Genomic DNA, 26,052 nt, shown 5'->3' with positions numbered 1-26,052 from the left:
ATTAAACTCATATGCATACTCTGGAAATCAAAAACAGAGAAACAATGTGATAATTTTTTAAATAAATTATACAATATATCTCCAAGTGATAGCTTCCCATAAATACTGTCTTTGTTACACTGCAGCAAAGATCTGGTTTTAAGTAAAGCAATGTTATAAATCACAGTTCTGTTTCCATTTTTTGCAGTACATTATAAGCAGCCCAAAGCTAGTTAAAAAATAAAGTTTGACTCCCAGAGTCAGGTTACATCTTCTGTACTTATTTATTTTCTTTAGCAGATGCTGTGCTGACATTTCAACTGACTTGTCACCTCCAGAGACTGTGTAATCCTTCCCCAAGGAGGACCAGAAAGCAAAAAAGTAGACGTGGAGCTAGTGAAAGATAAACAGAATAATCATCCTTGCTATTGAATCAAAACTGAACATATACTGAAGAAATAAAAAAAAAAAAAAAAAAAACCAAAAGAAACAGGCGAGAGTAAAATAGTCCATAACAAATGAGAGTGGTATAATGTCAGTTCATGTTGGTGTGAGCAATAAGATATGTTCTTGCTTGGAGTACTAAAATAAGAACAATAAAGCAACAGAAGACAGTGTGGAATTGCAAATGAGGTAGATTGCATCCACCTGTGGATGAATTCAATGGAAAAAAAAAAGTTTCATTCACTAGGAGAAAACACTTTTAAACAAAGAAGTTGGGTAGTATTCAGGCTTTATGGTAACGGAGACTGCACAATTTACTAATTTGGAGGCTGAAATGTCACTCAAAGGCTTAGTGTAGGTAAACCTTAAAAATATTAAACTAAAGATTAAACATTAGACTGCTATAAATTTCAGTGTCTTAAGCCTTATCTAAAGTTAATTGTTGGCTGAAGGATTCTTATTTACTTCAATGTCTCTTATAGTAGGTCTTTGCTTGCTGTGTCAAGACACCATATAAAACTTTGAGATGCTGAATGACCGTGCAAGATAAATCCATGTTCAAAGTCAACTTCTTCTGGATAGCAATTGCCAGCCAGAGAGAAAAGCTCTTCCAGGCAGAGGGACATTTTCTCGTTTGCGACAACAAATAATCAAAGCTGAAAGGCCTCCACTGACAGATGTATATATTCTGTCCCTACATACTAAATATATCCATGAGAGTTTCTCAGTAGACTCATTTAAGCTTGAGAGCTGTACTGTACACATGTAAGCATACATGGACAAAACATAGAATCAATAAAATCTCGAAAGCATTGTCCAAAGTAACATGCAGATCAGGCAACAGAACAGCAATCTACTCCCTTCTCTGTGCTGAAACTTGTTTCACATATAAGGTCGGTTGAATGCCTGTAGAGACCAGAGCTGCAGTCTTCATTGTCATACTTAGGGAAAAACATTCAGATGTCAGAATAATCTCTCAATTTATTTATTTTGGTATTGAGATTTTGGGGTCAGGAGGCAGGTAAGGTGTCTTCTTTTTTCTTTAAATGTATTTTAAAATTATTTATTTATTCATTACAAAATTATATTATATAGCTATAACCTTTAAATAAATATTTTCAGATTACAGCTATTTATTTTTAAGTCTTCTCTCCAAAATAGTGTCATGCTTGATTAAGTAATATATAGACTGTGAATCTGCTATTCAATATTACCATGTGTTCCTTGACATTCACGCTAGACCCTGTCTGAGAACAGGTACTTATTTTCTCTGGAATGATTGCTCAGTGCAAAAACATAGGACTGGAGAAGACTTCATAGGTCATCAGTTTAAGTCCTTTGATATCGGAGGTAATCACAATCTATATTTCATTTTAATTATTACATTTTGATAGAAGTCTTATGTCTTTTCCTCACTACTTTTATGGAAAGATCACTTCAGAATCTCATTCCCCTGAGAGTTACAGAAGTCCCAGCTTCAATTTATTCATAGTTTATTTATCCCTCCCACTGTATTCATAAACATCTGTTATTTGTTTTGCTAGCCTAAACAAGCCATGCTCTTTTACTTTCCAGTAGGCTCTCCTTCTCCTCATCAAATGAGATTTAATTAATCTTTCTTGAATCATAGAATCATAGAATGGTTAGGGTTGGAAGGGACCTTCAAAGGTCATCTAGTCCAACCCCCCTGCAAGGAGCAGGGACATCCCTGACTAGATCAGGTTGCTCAGAGCCTCATCCAGCCTGGCCTTGAATGTTGCCAGGGATGGGGCATCTACCATCTCTCTGGGCAACCTGTTCCAGTGTTCTACAACCCTCATTGTAAAAATTTTTTTCCTAATACCTAATCTAAATCTACCCCCCTCTATTTTAAAACCATTACTCCTTGTCCTATCACAACAGGCCCTACTGAAGAGTCTCTCCCCATCTTTCTTGTAGGCCCCCTTGAGGTACTGGAAGACCGCTATCAGGTCTCCCCGGAGCCTTCTCTTCTCCAGGCTGAACAGCCCCAACTCTCTCAGCCTGTCCTCATAGGAGAGGTGCTCCAGCCCTCTGATCATCTTTGTGGCCCTCCTCTGGACCTTCTCCAACTGGTCCATGTCCTTCTTGTGTTGGGGGCTCCAGAACTGGACACAGTACTCCAGGTGAGGTCTCACCAGGGCAGAGTAGAGGGAGAGAACCACCTCCCTCGACCTGCTGGCCACGCTTCTCTTGATGCAACCCAGGATGCGGTTGGCCTTCTGGGCTGCAAGGGCGCATTGCCTGCTCATGTTGAGCTTCTCGTTCACCAGCACTCCCAAGTCCTTCTCCTCAGGGCTGCTCTCAATCCATTCCCCACCCAGCCTATATTTGTGCCTAGGATTGCCACGACCCAGATGCAGGACCTTGCACTTGGCCTGGTTGAATTTCCTGAGGTTTGCATGGGCCCACATTTCCACCCTGTCAAGGTCCGTCTGGGTGGCATCCCTCCCTTCCAGCGTGTCGACAGCACCACACCGCTTGGTGTCATCGGCGAACTTGCTGAGGGTGCACTCTATCCCACTGTCCATGTCGCCAACAAAGACGTTGAACAGGGCTGGGCCCAACACGGACCCCTGAGGGACACCACTCATGACTGGTCTCCACATGGACATTGAGCCGTTGACCACCACTCTCTGAGTGCGGCCATCCAGCCAACTCCTTATCCACCGAGTGGTCCGTCCATCAAACCCATGTCTCTCTAGTTTAGAGAGAAGGATGTCGTGCGGGACAGTGTCAAATGCCTTGCACAAGTCCAGATAGATGATATCTGTTGCTCGTCCCTTGTCCACCAATGCTGTCACCCTGTTACAGAAGGCCACCAAATTGGTCAGGCACGATCTGCCCTTGGTGAAGCCATGTTGGCTGTCACCAACCACCTCCTTGCTCTCCATGTGCCTTAGCATGGTTTCCAGGAGAATCTGCTCCATGACCTTGCCAGGCACAGAGGTGAGGCTGACCGGCCTGTAGTTACCTGGGTCTTCCTTATTCCCCTTTTTAAAAATTGGGGTTATGTTCCCTCTCTTCCAGTCATCGAGGACCTCACCAGACCGCCACGATTTCTCAAATATGATGGCCAGTGGCTTGGCACCTTCATCTTCCAGTTCCCTCAGAACCCGCGGATGGATCTCGTCAGGTCCCATGGACTTGTGCACCTTTAAGTTCCTCAGATGATCCCGAACCTGCTCTTCGAGTACAGTGGGCAGTTCTTCATCCTCGCAGTCCCGGCTTGCGCGTTCTACAGCTTGGGTGGTGGGACAAGAGCTCTTATCGGTGAAGACTGAGCCAAAAAAGTCATTGAGTACCTACAGTATATACAGTATTTAAAATTATGTCTCCCCGGTACTTAGTAGAATGGCTCTAACATTTCCATGTCTTTGCTAGAAATATCTTATCTGAGACAGCTTAGGACTGCATTGGCCATTTTCTTAGCAGCACTTCAATCATTCTGCATTTGATTAATGTAGTTGTGCTTCTTTTCCGACATTTTTAACTAACAAGCATCCAGCTTCTAGAATAATTTATTAGTCACAAAGAATGAAATTTTGCATTTTGTACTACTTAATTTCATCTCGTTTCTACTTCCATTGTTCACAGGTTCCTTCAGATCTTTCTGTATCATCCTAATCCTCCACAATCCATTCAAGCTGATTCTTTCTTGACATCTTAAAGATTCACTAGGACACTCCCACTTGATATTTGTGAAAATAAAAAATGAAACAAGTCCTATGACCAATTTCTTTAGTAACACAACTCTAGCTCAAGCCTGCTTCTTACCAAGTCCTTTCCTACTGTATCTTCTTCTAAAATTCTTCCTTACTTTTACTGTATTTATTAATAAATTTCCCAAGTGATCTCATAGTTAATACTTGCCCAATTGACAGGCTAGATTTATTTCATTTTCTTCATCTAAAACACACATTATTGATATATTGCACTATGAAAAGTACAGAATGTATATTATTTTTAATTTATCTGTATTTATTTATTCAGAAAATGCTCCCTCATTTGTGCTGAGTTCAGACTAATGATACTGTAGTTGCCAGCAAACAAAGAAAATAATATAAGCTTGTTCTTACTTTTAATAAAAGTCAGAGACTTTTTTTCCATTTATTTTAGAAGGGTCAGGCTTGAGTCCTATATTACCTTGTATTTTTTAATTGAGATGTCAAATTTTTATTTCACTTGCCTCATTTCATTCCTTCTTAAGACTAGTTTTATCAGTAGTATCATAGCTTTAATACTTAATCCTAGAATTCAAGGCCGGATATCAGGCAGATTAATTTTCCTCTGTTACATGATTACTAACATGGTGTTCTGTTGTAACAAACTACTTGTTTCTTTAAAAACAAACAAACAAAAAAAGCTTAAAATTAATATGGAAATGATTTAGATATAATAGTATAAAGTATAAGAATATCACATGTGATACCCTATTTTTTTTTTCAGCCTCTTGTAGCATGCGAAGGATATGTTTGCTTTTTTTGTTTTGGCAGGGATTGTGAGGAACTATTTTGCTTGGGATTTTTTTCATTCCTCCATTCTGGAGTTTATATGCTGTTGCAGAACAAATGTCACTCAATCAAGTGATGAAATGTGCTGGGAATCAAAACAAGCAAGATGTCCCAAGTTATGAACATTGTTTCAACTTGTATCCCTGAGCAAGACAATTCCCATTTTGCAGAGAGGACTGAGGTGTCTTTTAGAATCACATCAAATCTATTCCCTTTCCTAGGTGCCAAGAAACTTTTCTTCCCATTGCATACGCAATATAATGCAAACTCGATTTTGTTCTTAATCTCTTTTTAATCTTGAATCAGGCAATATGATGAATTAATCTTTTCAAAAAACTAGAAATATATGTAGCTTCAAAAATCAAGATGTCTAACTGTATGTAATTACATTGCCTTCATAATCCTGTGCAAACTTCAGTTGCACGGCAATGTGTGCATTTGGCTGAAGATTAAATTAAACCCTGTTTACACATATCACGTAATTCTATCTCCTTTCCCTCAGGAAGAGCATGGAGAATTTCAGAAGCATGAGCAAGCATGCTAATTTTGACAGCAATGAGGCAGATTTAGTTAATAAAAGCTCTGTGGAACGATAATACTGAGAGAAAGGTCTTCAAGTACCACTCAGAGATCACCTCTTCCTCTCAGCCAGACAAGCAGTTCAGCTGAGTGTCTTCGCTTCAGGCACTCTTCTGGGATTTAAATCAATCTACATAGCCATCTATTTCACTTCATATGCACACAAGGGAAAGCAAGACAAAGTGCTCTGTTCAGGACACTGCTTCCACTAGTGCCAGTGAACTCTCTGCTGCCCCCTTTTTAAGCAGCTGCTGTTGCTAACAGATGGCAACATCTGGGATCACAATGCCCAAACGCTCATGTATGTTCCTCAGTCTTTCCATGCCAAATATTTGCTAGGCTTTAAGAGAAATTGTGAATGCTGACTTTATTCCTACCTGCTTCGTTTATTCACCTGAACTCCAGCTATTCAAAACCTTGGGTCTGTGTCTCTATATAAAAAATACTCATAATTTTGGAGTAAAATACTAAAACAATAGTCTAATTCTTTCCCAAAATTTTACAAGACTAGGAAATATAGATGTACACTGTGAACATAAAACAAATCCAAAGATAGGAAGCTACAGAAGTCCTTAGATAAATTAAAACCTTAATTCTGCCTATAGTAATGCCATAGAGTAATGACACAATTCTCATTAATCCATAATGGTATTTATGTTCCAAGACTAAATTAAACTGGGCTTTAATATCAAATTAAAATGTTTTTCTCCATGAGAGCAACAATTACAACAAAGGATTTAGCCTACATATGACCTATTTCAAGGCTATCTTCTAGAGCCTATAAACAGGCTAGGACAATGTTGCTGAGATCCCCCTTTGTGTGGTTAGCTGGCATTAAGAAGCTGGCAGGGAAGAAATTAACATTTCACGGATGAACAGCTGAAGTTGCAGTGGAACCTGCACAAAAGAGAATTATCCCAGTCTCAGCCAGGGTGAATGAGGTATCCCTTCTCCAGGGTAGAAAGAGGATAAGCAGAATGGAGAATGTTAGTAAAAGTTTAGTTCCTCTTTGAAAGAGATAACCTCCTTTCAAAAAAAGTCAGGATTTAGCAGTGTTAAGTGATCTTCCTGGTAACTTTAATTAGAAGTCAAAGTGGAGGAACTTTCTTGATTAGCATATAATTTAGGTTATGGAAAGTCTGTTTGACTGTTTTGCACAGGCTGTTAAAAAGTTGCTGATAAATTCCTGTTAGCAACATACAATGTCACACAGAGCATTAAATGAAAGACTAAATGAAATTCATATGAAAATAATTTTTAATATGTGCTGTCTCCTTAAGGAAGAGTGAATGTATCAATGTCATACAAAACATAAAATTTCAGTAAAACACTGAAAAATCATACAACTTTTTTTCAAGATGGCTGGTAATACTTCAGGATTCTGGCAGAGAGTGACTGGAGGAAGCTAAGGAACACGTGGATCACAGAACTTAGGTACAGGGCATAATGAAACACACATAGATGAGAGTCCTGCATTTATGGAGAGACCTCTTACCTTTAGGGATGAAAAAGTTACCTCTGGTGGAAAATAACATCCACAAATCTAGACAATTAATTCTCTTTGGTGGTGACTCTTTCAATTCCGTTACAATGCCCTTTACTATGTATGAATATAGCTACACATGGTGCCACATCCCATAGCTCAGAAGGGCTGACTACAAGTTGGACAAGGACAGAGGAATAACCAATAGGACCAATAAGCACAATATCAGTGTCATTCTATTAGTACAATTAAAAGACATAACATGGCCCAATGACTCACATTGGAACTAGGAATGGCCCTGTCACACCTAGCGCCTAAACTCTTCCATGTGCTGTACCATGTCTGAGTTGTCTCTTCACTGAGGGCTCTGATCTTCTAAAGTCTCTTTCTGTCTGACATGCTTATTATTTCCTGTCAGTACTTGTTCCCTACTTGATCTTAGTCCCTATATTGTACTATGCAGGCTGGCCATGTAAATCTGATTTAGGTTGTTCCTTTTAAAGAGGCAGGTGGAGAAGACAGGAACGTGAAGAGCAGAGAGACTTTGAAAATTCAGGAATCTGAGTTCTCAATATCCAAAACAAATGCTTAGTCCCTGTACCAGGTGTCTGTGCCCAGGTTCTGGCAGCAGGGGGCTGCAGAGGTAGCATCTGTGAGGAGAAGCTAGGGATGCCCCATGCAGGACAGAGTCAGTTCCTGCCAGCTCCAATGGACCAACCACAGGGCACAGCTGAGCCCTTCAGCTGAGATGGTGGCACCTGTGTGGAAATGAATTTAAGAAAAGGCAAAAATGTGGCACATTAGAGAGAGGAGTGAGGGGGGAAAAGTGCAAGAAACAACCCTGGGGACACCAAGGTCAGAGAAGGAGGGGTAAATGGTGCTTCAGATGAGAGAGATCCTGTGGCAAACTGTCGAGAGGATCGTGCCAGAGCAGAGACCCATCATTGCAACCAGTGAAGGACCCACTCAGGAGCTTGAAGAACCACAGCTCATGGAAAGGACCAAAACTGGAGCAAGGGCAAAGCATGAGGAGGAAGGAGCAGTAGAGAGGAGCTGTTATGGACTGACCTCAAACCCCACACCCACCTGCACCAGGGATAAGGTGGAGAAGTGTGGAGTGAAGGAGTGAAGTTGAGCCTGGGCAGAAGGGGAGGGGGAGGAAGGTGTTTTATTTTTTTTTTTGTCTTTGTTTCTCACCACCCCACTCTATTTTAATTGCCAATAAAGGAAGTTAATTTTCTTTAAGTCAAGTCTATTTTGCCCATGACAGTAATCAGTAAGTGATCTCCTTGTCTTTATCTTGACCCAGAAGCTTTTTATTTTATTTTCTCCCCCTGTCCTGTTGAAGAAGGGGAATGCAAGAGCAGCTGGGTAGGGGTCTGGCAGACAGCCAACATCAGGCCACCACAGTCCCTTAACTCCTAAATCTTTATCATGTGAACAAATGATAAGTTACTAATGTCAGTAAGAAAATAAAATACTTAGGTGACAAAACTTCCTAGATTATACAAGTCAAAATAGAAGTTCCCCGTATTTGGCTATTTGGTCTTTCAGGAATCAAAATACCATTAGTTCCAGCCAGACTGAATTTCACTGTGCTAACTTGGTTACATTTCCCCACCACTTCTGCTAAAAACTCAAAGTTAAAAATCAATCCAACTGTTCTTAATTATGTGAATATAACATCTAGAGGATAAAAACGCAGTCTTTTACATTCTGTTTGCTGTTAAATTTACTGTGTTTTAACTAGGTACAAAGTTATTTTTCTCTCTCAAGCCTTTGTTTTAAAACTAATGTTGCAGAGAAGATCAGATAAAAAGCCAACGTCAGTACTGAAATGCAAGACATCACTTTCTAGATTCAGGGGCATTCCAGAGTCCAAAGTGGCATTTACTTTCTTTAATTAATAAAGGAATATCTCAGGTTCACCATATGACTATTGACTGCATTTTCTTACCCTCTGGTAGAAATTCCACAAGAGAAAGAAATGTTCCTGCTTCTTTCTCATTCAAAATTTGTGAATCAGACTGTCTTATCCTGAATGTCATTAATGTCCAGCTCCATAACAATTCTCAAAGTTGTTTTCCAGGCAGATCAGCTCTTAAGGACTCATTTCAGACACAGTTTTGCTGATAAAATTATGTGATGCTGATAAATAAAAATCTTTACTAAGACCTAAGAGAGTTCTATACATTGTTATACTTTGGGCATAATTTTCACAAATCTTCAAGGGAATAAAATACTCTGTTAACAAACACAACAGCAGAAACAGTCAATATATGTAATTATTTGCTGCTATCTTAAAAGAATGCACTTTTAAGATGGAAATAGTCCTTATGAAATCCATCTGTGTAATTTACTGATGCTCTATTATAAACACATTGTCTAATGATTTTGTAAGACCTTCCATCTGAAGCCAAAACAGCACAGTAACTATTGATTGGTAAGAAGTAAATTGGACTGTCCCCCATCCAGTTGCACAGTTTCTGGGGACTGAAGAAATCTTGGGCTAAAAATCAGATTTAAACTATAAACATGTTCCAAGTACTGCAAATTCAATCAGAAAACAGCCAGCCAGTAGACCACCTGAACTATCAAAATACATTGTCCCAATCCAAAACATTTAAACTATATTAAAACTTTTTTTTTCCTTTTACTTATAAAAATAAAATCTTTGGCTTCTTTATAATCCCCAACCAAGAATTAGCTTTAGATAAGACTTAAGGCATTTAAATTTATGGCAGTCTAACATCTTGTTTGATGCCAACAGAAAAAAAAAACATCTATAAACTGTGGTGGATTCAAATCACATATACACAATTTCGCAGAAAGCTGTGTTACTCAAATATAGGTGCCTAGCTCATTAGTCGTTTGAACTAAACATAGTTCTCTCTGCAGAGTCAAAACAGTAACTTTCAAGTATAGTTAACCAACTCTAACAATCAAAATAACAGAACCACTTCCTAAAACAGCCAATAATGGGAATAGAAATAATATCTTACGGTGGTGGTGGTTTTGATTTGTTCGCATTATAATGTTTGTTCGCATTATATACTCCCTACTCCATGGAATACACACACAAAGAGAGAGACAGAGACACAGCCATGGACACAGACACAGAGATTTTCGCCTCATATTCATTAATATAATTAAACCTTTCCTTCAGGTAAACTGAGATAACTTCTCCCTCAGAAGCTTGAGGATGAATATACTAATTTTAAGTTACTCTGTTAATTGGCACTAGCTGTCCGTCAAACAAGACTTATAATGGCTAAGTTTGTTCTTTACAAACACTATGCTACCAACAATTCTTTCCTCTCAGAAAGAAAAAAAAATAGAGAACAAAATAAACAAGAGTTTATCAAAGAGGATTTAGCCTTTTTAACATTAAGAATTAGGATTAGTTCTTTTCCTGGTCAGGAGGATTTATCCAGGAACCCTATGGATTATGTCTCTAGCACAGGAAAATTTGCCAAGCCTGGGGATCATTGTGGAGCACACCCTCCTCTCTCCACAGTGAGGACGGGTGAGAAGGAGATCAGCTGAGCACACAGACCTGAGACTGGAAAGTAGTCCTGGGTCCACAGCTCAGATGTAGGCCAGCAAAACACTGCTAGCCTGCACTCTGCAGCAGCTGATCCAGATCAGCTGCCATAGTGAAAACAAGGCTGTAACACGAAAAGCTTACAAGTGGTAAATATTTTGACTTAGCACATATTCTGCTAAACAAGGATGTTAGTGTAGGCTTTTCCTACTTGTTTTAAATATCCATATGGTAGATATTTTATAATCCGTGTTGTGTCATGTGATTTGACCTCATTATTTGAGGTTTTGCTATACAAACTACTTGGGCTATACTTTAATGTTTATAGAGAGACCATACAGAACATTTCCATCTCAAGATGTAGTAGATGTGATTTTCTAAGCTTTCAGAAAAACTTTCTGAGATTGAATCAACGCATTTGGCATTTACTCCTTGTAGATAAACTTGCATTCCTCTCTTCACTAGTTGCTCTGTTCCTAAAAGGAAGATGCTGACATAGCAAATCAAAGCAACAGGCAGTGTCTGGAAAGCTATTTCATGTCAGAAGAAATGAGAGGCTAAGAATTTAGCTCACTGCTTTCTCAGTGACAACATTGTCACTGAGATTCCTTAATACAGTCTTGATTAACTAACCTGTTTTTAACTAATGAGAGAGAAAATAACACTACTAAAAGCCGCTATCTAGGTTGCAAGCAAATACATGTCCAGAAATTTAAATTCAGTAAAGTAACTCTTGAATTTAATATTCATCTTTTAAAAACAGCTTCTTGTTATATGTACCGAAGCCTGTTCTCTTTCTGATAGGACAATGAAAGCCTTAACCCATTCAATTTTGCCAGACCATAGCAGCTGTACCTTGGACTATGGAGAATCATAAAAATAGGGCTGCAGGATACTCCAGTTACTCCCCAGTAAATCACAGTATTTTCTGCACTCCTACACTATCATTATTGAGAGAGCAATGACTGTACTGGGTCAAAGCTGTAGCCTCATCTATTCTCAGAGCTCAACAAAGGCATCTATTCTGTGTTTTGAACCAAGAAAGGCAGTGAAAGTTGTGTAAACCTGCTGGTGTTCAGACCAGCCAGATAGATATTGCCTCTTAACAGATTGTGGAGATTTCTTAGGAAGGCAAATAGTGGCATTGCCACTGAATTAATCATGTCAGCAGTCTGTGCAGTTTAAAATTTTCAAACCTATCTATCTACCTCACTGCATTTGACATACGCCTTAAAATCAGCGCACAAAAAAAAACCAAGATCATCCAAAATAAAATAGGTCATGATTTTCTGGTTTTCAGGTCAGCTTAGACACTCATTGTTTATGGAAGTTCAGTTTGCATTTGAATGCTTAACCTCTTACACTGATAATAACTCTCTTCAGAACCAACTTTCTTAGGAACAGCATGTTCTAGAGTGTGTTCCAGAGCAAAACCACATACATTGCAGGGTTTCTTTTGAGTCTGGAGCACCAGTGCCAAACACAAAATGACCATCACTACAAGATACTGATGAAAGAAAAGCCCATTACTGGAAAACTACTCTGCTGTGCAAAAATTAACAATCAAAGAAATGCAGTGATATCTATACTAAGAGCAGTTTCAGGATTTTAAAAAGGCACTTCTTAATTGGCAAAGTTAAATTTTACTTCCTAGGTGAGATAATATATATGGTCTGGCCAAATAAGTTTTGTGTCAGTCATGGATCTACATTTTCCCACATTAGGGAAACAATTTTGATGCTGGTAGTTATACAAGGACGTTCTCTGCCATGAAGGAAATAGGTTCAGTTAGAAACGCGAGCCTGGATTCAAACCGCCACTATCAGTGAGCAGTTTTGTTTTTTCTTTTTTGGTTGGTTTGCTTATTAAGGTTGATGAAGTGTTGTGGAACCGATATTGACAGAGTAACATTAATGCAGATCATATTCCTTTGCAGGCTTCCTTACAAAGTTCCAGGTGCTACTCTTTGACACTCCATGTATATACATGCAAGGCACATGTGTGTCTCTGAAGGAATATGCTGGAAGACAGGAGATAGGAATAATTCCTAAATGGAAGCAAGATTACAGGAGTCAGAAAAAAGGATGGTGTTCACTGATAGCTTCAGGATAGTTGGAGAAAAAAAAATACTGGCAAATTCTCATAATGCCAATTCAGAGTTATTCTGTGAAAGGGTCTAATAAGTGGATGTAAATACCTATGACCAGGGGAAAAAAAAAAAAAGAAGAATGCCCTTGGATGTACATTGATCTTGATTGTGATGTTTTACACACAGCACACCACCAGAACACAGACATATCAGCTGAAGCCACTAGACATAAAACTGTAAAATCATCCATGTGTTACATGACTTACAGTCAGGCCTCTAGAATAGACACTATCATAGTCCCAAGTGTTATATTCAGGTCATTTCATCTCCAATTTACTTCAGAACACTTTTGATGAGAAAAATGGCCATTTTAATTCTTTCACATAGTGCTAAAAATAATCTTTCTGAAGCATGGAAAGACGCAAAATCTTAAAAATACAACAATACTGGATTTTTTTTTTCCCCTTACTGTAGAAGCATTGTAGGTTAAGACAAATTGCAAGCTTGTGGCAAGTTTTATTCCATACTTGATAACATGTATCACAACTGAATTATAAATTATTTGTGGTAGGATGATTATGTGATTACAGGGGGAATCAGGAAAGGCATCTTTTCCTTTTCTAATAATTGTATGACTAGAGGAGAGCCTTTATGTTCTCATACATCTGTGTTCCTCATGCAAATAGAAATGAAAAAGTTAGTGCAGACTGAATGAAAAATGAACCAGCTTGTATTTTTGGATATAATTTACACAACTATGAATTACATTACAGCACCCAAATGGTTACATAAACAAAGTTACAAAATAGTCTAGCTGAGTTTACTGTTTATGAACAGCAAGACTTACTGATGTTAATGCTTACCTTTATAGTGAATCATTTCAAAAATATTATATGATACGATAATAATAACTGTTCCGTATTGCTATTTTCCAAAATTCACTAACAATGGGCTGTGATCTGTTAAAATAAAATTTTTGGGAAAAAAAAAAAAAGTATTTCACTAATCTGTTAATGCCTTGTCTATTAAAGATGCAGAAATCTAAGATTTAAGGCCCATAATTTTTCTCTTCATAATGATAATTTGAAAAAAATACTATTGGCTGAATAGCACCTCACTTGTAGAACTAGTATTTGCAAATAAACCCAAGAGCTATACATAGATTCACAGATAAACACTCACTTTCCCTGTTTGAGAAAACAAAATGTACTCTTAAAAAGCATTTGTAAACTTTCCATAAAGTGCAATAAGATATTTCACTATTTACACAGAAAAAAAAAACATTGTATTCTACCATCTTTTTCAACCACATCATCTTAACAGGACAGTCAAAACCTAAGTCTTCTCCCAGAATACTATTCTATTTTGGATATAGAATCATAGAATGGTTAGGGTTACATGGGACCTCCAAAGGTCATTGTCGTAGTTCAGCCCCGATCGGACCAGACTACGCAGTCTCTCTCTCACTCCCCCCATCCTCCGAGAGAACAGGGAGAGAAAATATAAGGAAAAACGGCTCGAGGTTTGAGATAAGGACAGGGAGAAATCCTTAAAGTTACCGTCCCGGGCAAAACAGACTCGACTTGGGGAAAACTATTCATTTATTACTACAAACAGCAGGATAATGAGACAGAGAACAAGATAACTTCCCCCCACCCCTCCCTCTTCCCGAGCTTAACATTATCTCTACTACCTTCCCCTCCCGAGCGGCACAGGGGGGAAGAGGGAATGGGGGTTGTGGTCAGTTCATCACATGTTGTTTCACGCCACTGCTTCATGGTTGGGGGAAGAACTCCTCACATTCCTCCCCTGCTCTGTTGTGGGGTCCCACCCCTACGCCACAGTCCTTCGTGAAACTGCTCTGGCGTGGGTCATCTCTTCCACAGAGTTCAGTCCCTCCAGAACAGCTGTCCCAGCGGGCCCTCCACGGGCCACAGCTGCCTTCAGGCATCCACCTCCCCCGGTACGGGGTCCTTCATGGGCTCCAAGTGGATCTCTGCTCCTCCGTGGACCTCCATGGGCTGCAGGGGGACAACCTGCTCCACCATGGTCGTCACCACAGGCTGCAGGGGAATCTTGGCCAGGAGCCGCATTACTCCTCCCCCTCCTTCTTCACTGACCTTGGCATCTGCAGCCGTTCCTCACAACAAGCTGGTAGATGTCTCTCAGGATCTTTTTTACATCTTATTCATATCTCATCTCCTCTCCACTTCTTGCAGCCGGGCTGGAACAAGTCAGGCCCAGTTGGCTGCCTGGCAAGAGGCCAGAGGTTGAGGCCTGCAAGGCCCATGAGGCCTGCGCCTCCCCCTCTGCACCTCTGCCCCCACTCAGCTTCTTCACATCTTGTCTTCTCTCTTTTTTTTTTTTGTTTTCCCCTTCTTAAATACGTTATCGCAGAGGCGTTATCACGGAACATTCTGCTACCAATCGGCTCAGCCTTGGCCAGCAACAGGTCCGCCCTAGGCCCGGCCGAGTCCACTGAACAAAGGCGAGCAACTTCTAGCAGTTTCCTACAGAAGCTGCCACCTTAGGCCCCCCCTCACTAACAAAACCGCGACAGTCATCTAGTCCAACTCCCCTGCAAGGAGCAGGGATATCTTTGACTAGATCAGGTTGCTCAGAGCCTCATCCAACCTGGCCTTGAACATTTCCAGGGATGGGGCATCAACCACCTCTCTGGGCAACCTGTTCCAGTGTTACCACCCTCATTGTAAAAATTTTTTTCCTAATATCTAATCTAAACCTATCTCCCTCTATTTTGAAACCATTTGATTTAGGGATCTTGACTCTATTTAGGATTTATAAACCCACTACCTGAAATGTACATTAGCAACAGTAACAGACATTTTGTTCACTCCGCAGCAAAACAAGTTATAAAGATTCCTTTGTGTTTCATGGCTGCCATCTGGTTACATACACATATTCAGGTTTGGCTTTCAAATTTTAAGAACTGACAGTCAGGTTCAAACGGAGCCTGTTCACACAAAGCAGCAGACTCAAGATTTTTCTGGACATCAGAAATGAAGCAAAGTAATGAACAGGACTACTCTTGCTACATTACCCTGATTTGTTGTCAGATCATTATTGTTGCCTTTTTAATAGACACAAAATCATCAGCCAAGGAATTCTTATCAGAGTATCCAAGAAATTACTGAACCCAATGTGTATGTGAAATTTCTAAAATTTAGGTCACTTCAGTAAGTATCTAAAGAGGCATCTCAAATGTCTAACCTAATCCATCCAATTTTTAAAAGTCTGGACATTTTATTTCAATAGAAAGGCCTAGTAACTGCTTAATCTCTCACTAATAAGGAAGTTGCTGGTTAGAATGATGAACTTCTGACAGAATACTTTGAAGGGCTAGACAGTTAGTTAAACATTACCAAAAAGAGTCCTGTAGGTAAACAGGATGGGTAAAGGTAGGGAAGGGAAGAAATTAGGCAGATGGTAGAAAGGTCCATCTATTAAAAAGAAGATAGCACAGAACAGTCGGAACTTTGAAGTCAAAGTACAAAGGCTACATTGCTATGTTTATGCCAATAATTCTGAAGGCAGTCTTGGGGAATAATCCATTTTCCTAGCCTACGCAGAAAAGAGACATTTGTTGTCATGAAAGACGTATAGTTCTCTTAAGAACCACCTAAACAAACTGCAGAGACTCAGCTAAAATGCTAACAGACTTCCCAATGGAGAAAGCTAAGTTTAACAGGAAGAAACAAAAATAATGAATGTGTTACATGATTTATTTTTTTTCTCTACCTGTCTAGGACTTACAGTTTTGATAACACAGCCATGTGAAAATGTTCCTTAAGATAACTTTGCAATAGTGATAAGAATTTCAAAACTGAGGATAAAACCTAAAACCCACTGAAGTCAAGTAAAATTTTCCATTCCTTATGATAATATGTTAGAATACAAACATTTCCACTCTGGAATATATATATAGCTCAGCGAGTACTATATCCAGCAGCCGATAACAGCTGCCACTAGATGCCTTTGATGAGGGTATGAAAACTGTGTGCAAGACTAATTTGCTAGAACCTCCTTCTAAAGAAAGTTCCACCTCAAAGCTTAAGAAACAAAGGTTAACTTGCTTCCCTGAGTGTGGGACTTCATCCTGCCTAGAATCTTCTTTTTTTAGACCACTTTAATTCTAAAGCATGATTACTTGCAGAATTAAACAGTATTAATTCAATAATGGCATTACTAGAAAAGAGTATTGATTCTTTTTGAAATTGTTCCCTTTTAGTTACATTAATGATTATTATACTCTTATGTGATAAAACAGACAGAAAGAGGGATCTGATTTCCTTACTCTTTAGCTGATTTCCTTTAGCTCTTTAGCACTCATTATCTTCTGGCTTTTTTTCTGTCCTCTAGGGTCTGGGATTTTATTCTCAAAGGGAAAAAAAATCCCTTTGTTCACTTTCCTTTTTTTTTTTTTTTTAAATCACTGTTTCTCCATTATCCCCGTGACTTTATCTGGCCTTAGTTTCACCATTTGGAATATCTATTTTCAGATGAAATGCTATAGACCAGATTCCAGCTAATGTTTAGCAATTTACTTACGTAATGACATTATTTAATATTTTCTGTATTACTTTTCATTCTATCCCTAACATATCTTGTGCTAACATAAAAATCCCTGAATATTGATCACAGGAATATGTGCATAAATTAAAAATGTCAATTAATGTGTTATTAGAGACAACCAAAGGAGTATTACTTGCCATAAGTAGGAGTGACAAGTCCATATACAATGGATTCCTGCTTCAGGGATCAAAAATGCAAGCACCTACATGTGCTTTGGTTTGGTATCTCTTATTAACAATAATGCATCATGCATAATGGGGAGAATCACGTGCAGCATGGTCTTCAGATCCATCAGAACAGACAAACAAATTTAGTGGAAAAAAATAAATCCCAAGATAATTTTTATAATTATTATAAGTAACTAGAATAGCTTGGAATTGCAGATACAGAACAGATTCCAACAGAAGTTCTAGTCCAGAAAAATATGTTTTTACATTTGTACGATTAATTAAAGGATTGAATGGCAAAAGGAGAGGACTCATCTTCTGCTGGGGTTAATCTACAATTTCATAACGTACTCTATTTTCCTACTAGAACATTTAAGCTCTCTATTTGTACTTTCTCTTTTTCTTCTGCTGTTACATCTCATTACAAATGTTATTTTATAATAGCCCACTATTAGATCAGTCAGAAAGGGAGCAAATTCAGGTTAGTTATTTCATCACACTCTTACAAATCTGATATACTTCAGGTTTCTATGATAGTTCTTAACCTGTATTTTTGTCAGGCGTATCATTCTGAAAATTGCACTTTTTGAATTAATTTTCACTGTTTTCTGTTCTCTTGAAGGTGATTTTTAGTAGGATTTGCATGAAATCTATCCTTTCATTTTTTATTATGTATCAGTAGGAGAGTTTAATTTGTGCAAATATAAACTATAGTAATTATAGTTGACTCTTTCAATAGTCTTATTGATCAAGGGCAAAATATTCTAAAAAGTTTGAGGAGATATTTTCCATCATCTAATTTTATGTAGTGGCTTGAAATATGGTGAGATGAGTAGTACTATAGACAAAGTAAATCCAGGAAATTGCATTTTGTTGTTTACATGAGTAACAACCATATTTGGCCAAATCATCAACATTTGAAAGTCATATTTGGCAAAAATGTCAACATCTGAAATAACATCTGAGAAAGGCATTTACAAATACCATTTATAAATGCTTTTCTAAGAGTTAAAGGTAGGTAGGTAAACATTCTGCAGGTACAACCTGTTGTTGGGTCTACTCCATCTTCTCTTACTTCCATGATGCTGCAAGGACTTCCAAAAATTACCATGATTATTTCCTACAGGGAGAGTACTTAACCAGCTTTCCAGGAAATTGGCATGGATTTATCGACCACAGCCAGCATATCCCTAAGATATTAGGCCTAAAAGCAGAAAGACTACAATGAAGAACACATGCCCTTAATAAAGCCAAGAGACAAACAGATCTAGCGCAGTCTTTCACACTACACAAAGTTAAAACTTCTCCCCTTGGAAGTTCTTTCTCTTGTGTCACAGTTTAGCCCTGCTCAGGACCAAGCTACACAGTCTCTCTCTCTCACTCCTCCCAGCCTCCAAGGGAACAGGGAGAGATAAAATAAAAAGGCTCAAGCTTTGAGATACGGACAGGGAGAGATCCTTAAAATTACCATTAGGGGCAAAACAGACTCCACTTAGGGAAAACTATTCGTTTATAATTAAAACCAAAGCAGGATAATTTGGAAGAGAACAAAGAGAACTTTCCCCCACCCCTCCCTCTTCCTGTGCTTAACTTCATATTCAATTATCTCTACCTCCTTCCACCTCCTTAAGCAGCACAGGGGGAATGGGGGTTATGGTCAGTACATCACTTGTTGCTTTATGGCACTCCTTCCTCCTTGGGGGAAGAACTCACATGCTTCCCCTGCTCCACCCTGGGGTCCCTCCCACCAGCTACAGTCCTTCATTAACTGCTCCGATGTGGGTCGTTTTTCCATGTGGTGCAGTCCCTCAGGAATGGGCTGCCCCAGTGTGGACCCTCCAGGGGCCACAGCCTCCTTCAGGCCTCCACCTGTCCTTGCGTGGGGTCCTCCCCGGGCTGCAGGGGGATCTCTGCTCCTGCGTGGGCCTCCATAGGCTGCAGGGGCACAGCCGGCCTCACCATGGGCTGCACTCCGGGCTGCAGGGGAATCTCTGCTGGGAGCAGCATTACTCCTCCCCCTCCTTCTTCACTGACCTTGGCATCTGCAGCCATTCCTCTCACAAGAAATTCTTCACAACCAGCTCAGGCAGACACCTCTCAGGTTCTCTTCACATCTCATCTCCTCTCCACTTCTTGCAGCCGGGCTGGGTGAAGTCGGGCTCAAATGGCCGCCCGGCGGGAGGCCAGAGGGTGAGGGCTGCAAGGCCCACACGGCTCACATCTGCCCCTCTCTGCCCCTGCTTCAGCTTTTTCAGATTTTTTTTTATTATTATTATTTTTTCCACTTCTTAAATACCTTCTCGCAGGGGCATTATCAGGGAACATTCTGCTACCAATTGGCTCGGCCCTGGCCAGGGGCGGATCTGCTCTAGACCCGTCCACGTTCACTGGTCAAAGGGGAAGGTTCTAGCAGCTTCTTACAGAAGCTGCCACCGTAGCTCTCCCTCACTAAACAAAACCAACACATCTTGCTTTTCATTCTTAATGATCATTGAACATTACTTGGACCAAAAAGAAAACAAACTAGTGAAAGAAGGCAGAATATGAATGGAATCAGGGAGGAATTAAAAGTCCCTTGCAGTTGACACAAGAAATGTAGAAACAAATGGAGAAAGTTTGAATAACATTTAGGGAACATTGCAGTCTGATGAAGAAGGAAACACTCAAGAGAACACAGAAGACTGAATGATCTGAGGCCAAAGAGTCAGTGCTGCACTTTTACAGAACTAAGTCCCAGATAAGAAACATTAACCCAGTCTGGATCTAAAACAAAATAGCCCAAGTGTGGCTGCTGGAAAATACAGAATTAAATTTTAGTAAACCATCCAGAATAAATCATTCAAAGATGTCACCTATTCTAGGCTATTGCTTAGGAAGAGCAACAACTCTAGAGAATCCAAATACTACAAGAAAAGACATGGGAGGCAAAAATCATGCAGTGCTCTGAATCAGAGTTCACAAACCGACAGTATATGGATCTGCACATGAATCACCTGCCGAGACAATACACAGTATTTGGAGAAAGATGAAAGGACTACAGTGAAATGTATCATTTTGCAAACCTTAGCAGAGTGTGCACAGCATGGACAAATCGGATAACAAGAGCGCTGTTAGTTCAGAGGAACTCTTCAAAAAAGCTGCAGGCAGTGTTGAAGCAGAATGAGGAATCTAGTAATTTTGCCACAGGTGAATATGGTTATGTTTGTAACAGTGCATTAGTAGTGAAAAAAAAATAATCAAGATTGGGCAGTAAGAAGGAAATAGGCTCCAGGGCTTATCTTTCTGAAGGGAGTTTTGTGTCAAACACTTGAAGAAGAGTATGCATTAAATTTATAACAGCACTGAAGAAAAGTACCAATTACTGGATTCAAAACATGTAATGTCCATGGTTTGTGTAAGAGGCTGCTCTCACTGGTAGAATGGATACCTCAACTGTGGACATGTTCAAAGAATAATTGCTCTCAGAAAAAGGGAAACTGTTAATAAATTATAGAATAACATTGAAGAAGTTCAGTTTTCTGCCCATATGAAAATTCTTCTGACCTTAAGGAAGGTCATAAAAGAGAAATTGGATAGGTTCACTTCTCTGGGAATTACAGAGCAAGTTAAAAAAAAAAAAGAAGAAAAGGCTTTCATACCAGTTGGTCACTCTAGTGAAAGCAAAGGAAGCAAACAATGAGAAAAAAAAAGAGTGAAGCTTTGCCTTCTAAATATGCTAAAATACTGGTAAATAAAGGTGTGAAAAGACAAAAGTGTTTCCATTACCTATCACTAGAAAAGTCTGGAAGAGGTGTTCCATGCTAAGTATTTTTCTGGGCTTCATGAATCAGAAGAGTTCTGGGCAATGAAACAGAAAAACATAGTTTGCATTTGCAGACTTTCAGCATCTGTTTTTGGGGAATTATTTCTTCAGATAATACCCAATGTAATTCAGCTTTTTAGTTGTATTGAAGGTAGTAAAGTTCACCGAACTTCCATTTTAATTGTGAAGGAAAAACAGTAGATGTCGGTAAGCAGAATCAATAAACACTTCTAGAAAAAAGCTAGAGCACTTGGATTAAAGTTAAAAAATATAATAGTTCTATGCTATGGACCTTCCACAGGTGTTATTTAATATAGCAAGGTGTTAACAAGTTAGTACAACACAGGTGTACAGGAGGATTCAACACAACACAGAACTTACTAGTACAGGCAAGAAAAACCTAGAAGAGCTCCTTCGGTGAATAAACTTCTTGTCCAGACCAGTCATTAGAGAATGACACAACACAGAGATGCCCAATGACATGCTGTGCAACACTCAATCACAAAATTGAACTGATAACTTAAAGAGATTCACCTTTTTAGAGGAGACCACAATAAGACTGTAAGAGCCAGTAAGGAGAAAACTAGACTTCTACAGTGCTGGTGAAGACTCTCAGAATAATATATGGGTATAAAAAACTAGTGAGTGGACACATACAGGTTACAGAGCTTTTGAAGCAAAATGACAATAACAATATGAATTCATTACATGCAAATAGAAGAAAAAGCTCTGGCTTCCCTGAAGTTTTGCACATAGCTTTGAAGTTTTACTTGTGGGATACAAACATTAAACCAAAACTATCTCTGTTTGCCATTGCCAGTAAGGGCAAACTTGACATAGCAACCTTATAATGGAACACTAGCCAGCACTTGAAATTGAAAAATCTCATGGTAAATTCCTACTACTATGAATTCTATGAATTGCCTTTTGAGAAAAAAAGGGTTTGAGACATGGAGTCCAGTCAATATTTTGCATCAGCAAATTATAGGCTAGCATTAGGAAGCCACTGAAGACATCTGGCAGCAACACTTTCAGAGAGCTGTAAGCAAAAATCTAATACCAGACCAGATATCTGAGATAAATGACTATACTTAATGAAGTGCAAATGCAAATAAGAAATGTCACCATGAGATAAGGTCTTGGGAGCTACTAGTGTTTCTTAAAAGTTATCTGTCTACTTCTCAGCAAAGTTTCACCATAGACAGCAGTGATGTTACAAGAGATTGCTTTACCAATAATGGAGTTACTGTGGAAAAAGAAAAGAAGTCACAGTCACTGCCTGACTCCCTTTCCCACATTGTGGCATGGTTCTGCTTAAGAAGGTGTTTTCCAGTCCACAGTGTATGAAGGCACTCCCTTCATACCAAACAACACTCACAGGTGGATGCAATGGATAGAGGGCTCTGTTCCTGCACTGACATCAAGGAGACTGCTGCACAGTGACATTTCTTCACAGTGTTATCACCTTCATGGACATAAACTGTAGAGATAAATATAAAAATATATATATATATATAAACTGTAGAGAGACACGTAGCACAGTTGTTGTTTTTCAGCAGGGCAGGAACTGTACTATATATAGTGATAACTTGAATGCCAAGACAGCCACAGAAACTAGGCAAAGTATCATACACAGTAAAGGTAAAGACAGAGAGCGAAAGGGTGATGTGGGTGAGACAGAGGTTAGGACAGCAGCAAAAAGAGAATTCAGGTCAAAAGCAGTGGGAAGGTAAATACAAATAGAAAAGAGAGGGAAACAGACAGGAAGCCCTGAGGAAAAAAGGCAGGAGCAAAAGGGATTAACAACACAGTCAGGATCAAAAGTAATAGAGGCAGAAACCATCCACTGGGAGAGGAAGGAGAAGAAACGGGAAAAGGAAAAAAGCAGAGGAAGTAGAAGGGCTTGGAAATTGTGGAAGGAGGCCTTTCTCTCTGGAGGCTGGAATGGAACCAAAGGCTTGTGCTTGTCTGCACACTCCTGTAGCACAAAAGACATCTCTCTCCTGATACTGGCAGATTCACACACTAATGCTAAAAGCTTCCTATTTAAAAAGTAATATTTAGTTGCAAATTACACCGTTAAGCATTCACACAAGGAGGCTTGTTTAAGATTATGGGGATCTTTTTTCAGGAACTACGTAGCTTTTGAGTAGTTGACCTTGAAATCTTAACATTTTTGCATGTAATCCATTTAGGATGTTATGTATATACAACAGAGAAACAAAGATGTAATTATTTGACTCTGTCAAAACATAACTACCTCTGTGATGAACTTGACTTCAACATTCATGTCATATTTGCCAGATGCATTCTACAGCTATTTGTAAATTTCACTCATCAAGCGCACCTTAGTTCCTTTGTTGTAACACTCTAAAATGTAGTACAGAGCAGCTGGCCAGATTGTTCATTCTGTTTATCCAGAGGTCAGATGAAATGTGAATATTTGAAATCTTGTTAATTTAAATCTTGTTAAAAGGTAAGACAATCTCAGCCTTACTTCAGTGTATCGTCTACTTTCATAATAAAACACTTTTCACCTTGCTATGAGAGGAGGGGTTTTTTTAATTGTGACAAGGGAATCAGAATGGATAGTTTCATCTCATTTAAAAGTTCAGGCATTCATGCCTGCCTTTCTGAAGACAAAAGATGGTGCTTTGTACCTTTTTTCTACCCACACATGGCAGACTTGATCAACCTCTGTAAATAATACATTGTCACTAATTTCTGTCCTCATGACCAGAGTCAAGATTTCATGGTGTCTGCTAATGAAAATACTTGTGAGAAGACAGAGGACAAAGTAAAGAAACAGTGAAAAATAATATCAAACTTTAAAAAAAAAACCTTTAAATTACAAATCACTGTCTACTATTGTCTCTTTATTTATATAGAAAAGTCAGCTGACTCTGTCGTAGTTTAACCCCACTCCGGACCAAGCTACGCGGTCTCTCATTCACTGTCCCCACCTCCGAGGGAATAGGGAGAGATAATATAACAAAAAGGCTCAAGGTGTGAGATAAGGACAGGGAGATATCGTTAAAGTTACTGATACAGGCAAAACAGACTCCACCTGGGGAAAACTATTTGTTTATTATTGTTATTACTAAAATCAAATCAGGATAATGAGAAAGAGAAGAAAAACAACTTCCTCTCATTCCTCTCTTTTCCCAGGCTTAACTTCATTTCAGTTCTCTCTACCTCTTTCCCCCTTCCCAAGTGGCACAGGGGGAATAGGGAATGGGGGTTATGGTCAGTTCACCATGTCACTTTACACTGCTCCTTCCTCCTTGAAGGAAGAACTCCTCACATTCCTCCCCCCCCCAGCATGGGGACCTCCATGGGGTGCAGGTGGATCTCTGCTCCTGCGTGGGCCTCCATGGGCTGCAGGGGCACAGCCGGCCTCACCATGGGCTGCACCACAGGCTGAAGGGGAATCTCTGCAGGCCCTTCCTTCTTCACTGACCTTGGCATCTGCAGCCGTTCCTCTCACAAGAAATTCTTCACAACCGGCTCAGGCAGACGCCTCTCAGGTTCTCTTCACATCTCCCCCATTCACTTCTCTCAACAAGCCCTGGCAGAGTCAGGCTCAGACATTCGCCCAGCAGGAGGCCAGAGGGTAAGAGCTGCAAGGCCCACAAGACTTGCACCTTCCCCCTCTGCCCACCCTCCCACCTTTTTGTTTTTTTTTCATTTTTCCCCTTCTTAAATACGTATCGCAGAGGCATTATCAGGGAACATTCTGCTACCAATTGGCTCAGCCCTGGCCAGCAGTGGGTCCACCCTAGGACCCCTCCGAGTCCACGAGACAAATGGGAAACTTCTAGCAGCTTCTTGCAGAAGCTGCCACCATAGCACCGCCCCCCCAACAAAACCAATACAACTCTAAATTAGAACTCAGTAAATTATTCACAACAAATAATTCATTAATCAATTTCACTTTTTCTGAACTAAGATCAAATGATTGAGTATATTTGATATTAAAATCTATTCATGTATTTTTTTTCTTGAACATTTTTTTTTCACTTCTACATAGCTACCATTAAAAATCTGGTACAAATACCAAGATAGAAAAGATTTTGAAAATAGGGCTTGATGTTGGTCCTGGACCAATGACTTCTCTGGGTCCACAATTCCCCCCTTTTAAGTTTCACAAGTTATTTTGCACAACAGGATGATGTCTGTCACATAGCACAAATTCAGTATGAAATTTGAATCAAAAGGGTTTCCTTTTTTTTTATTTTCCACTGGCAGTGTATACCTGTGGAAAACTTGGGGGTTTTTTCTGGCTCATCTTATAAATGCTTTTGGAGCTAAACTCTATGTATAACTTAGTATTGATTATGGCTGTCTGGACTGTCTTTTCTTTGTATTCTTTCCTCTTTTCAGCTTTTTCATTCTAACCAAATTGCTTTCATATGTTAATGAGCTCTTAACTAAATTACATTGAATTTCATTGGCGTGGAGCACAGCTGACAAAAATTGGGACCCTGTGAAGTGTTTTCACTTATTTTCTCTCTTGTTTTCACCCCAAAGGCAGGTGAGACAATGCCTTGTGGTGTCACTCCGTGTTGACTTCTCTTCCTGCTTTTTCTAGTGTCCCTTTTCATCTTCCATGCTTGACATCACAGCACTGGGAGTGGAGAAGAATTGCTGAATAGTAAAAGGCCAGTGAGCTAAAACGATCCTTCTCTCTAGTTCTTCCTCCCCATGCTGCTCTCATTATTTCCAAATTGCTCTAGATGCTTGCAGCTGGAACTGACACTTATTTTCTGTTTCCATGCTAATTGTGAGGAACCAAGAATAAGGAGGAGTGTCAGGGCGTCAGCAAGTACAAGGAGGCAGT

The sequence above is a fragment of the Chlamydotis macqueenii genome, chromosome Z (assembly GCF_036417535.1).
Source record: "Chlamydotis macqueenii isolate bChlMac1 chromosome Z, bChlMac1.mat, whole genome shotgun sequence".
Lineage (NCBI taxonomy): Eukaryota > Metazoa > Chordata > Aves > Otidiformes > Otididae > Chlamydotis > Chlamydotis macqueenii.
This window is presented reverse-complemented; position numbering follows the sequence as displayed.